Genomic DNA, 906 nt, shown 5'->3' with positions numbered 1-906 from the left:
TTTTTAATTTTAAATAAAAAATTAAAAAAAATTTTAAACCTTACTGGAACAAACCGCCCAGGAATCTCACTTTATTGGGGTTTTTTTGCTACCAATTTGGTTTTAGAAATTTTAAAATTTCCTTTTAACCCGCGGTGCCCTTTTGGGGTTTTTTTAAACCTTCCGTGATTATAAAATTTTTTCCGTAAAAATGGTTTTAAAAAAAATTTTTTAATTTTAAAAATTTTTAAAAAATTAAATGTACTCTAATAAATTTTGAAAGGTTAAATTTTTATTAAAATCTACAAAATTAATTCCCAAAAATTAAAAAAATTTAAAATTTTTTTAAACTTTTACAAAAATGGGCAAAAAAAACAATATTTTGAAAAACCCTAAGGGGTTTTTATTTTGTTTAAGGGGAAACCCGTAACCTTTTTGGTAAACTCCGGGCCTTAAGCCGGGGACACTAAATTTAGGGAACGTTAAAAACTCAAAAGGGGGTGGAAAAATTTAATTATTTCTAATAGTTAATTTTAAATAACCTTTTTATGAATTCTCAAATTAATTGAAAATTTTGGGATTTTTTAACTACGAGCCCAAATATAAGAAATTGAGAAAATAGATCCAATAAGTCCCATAGAAAACTTTACCCAAAAAAATCTGCAAAAGGGAATATTTTAGTTACTTTCCTTTGCTTTAAAGGTCGCCATATAATCTCTCATTTATGCCCAAAAAGGTTTTTACATTTTTTTATTCCTTTAAAAAAAATTTCCTTAAATTTTTCCCCTGCAAGGGGACTGAAGACTTACATCAAAAGGGGCCCGGGGTTTTTGGGGCCTTTTTTCCCGGGTTTTTTTTTTTTTTCCCCCCCCCTTTCTTCCCCTTTTTTAATTTTTTGGTTTTTTTTTTTTGGTTTTTAAAAAAAAT

This window comes from Homalodisca vitripennis, chromosome 2, assembly GCF_021130785.1.
Source record: "Homalodisca vitripennis isolate AUS2020 chromosome 2, UT_GWSS_2.1, whole genome shotgun sequence".
Classification (NCBI taxonomy): domain Eukaryota; kingdom Metazoa; phylum Arthropoda; class Insecta; order Hemiptera; family Cicadellidae; genus Homalodisca; species Homalodisca vitripennis.
The sequence above is the reverse complement of the archived record's forward strand: the minus strand, read 5'-3'. Positions refer to the sequence as shown.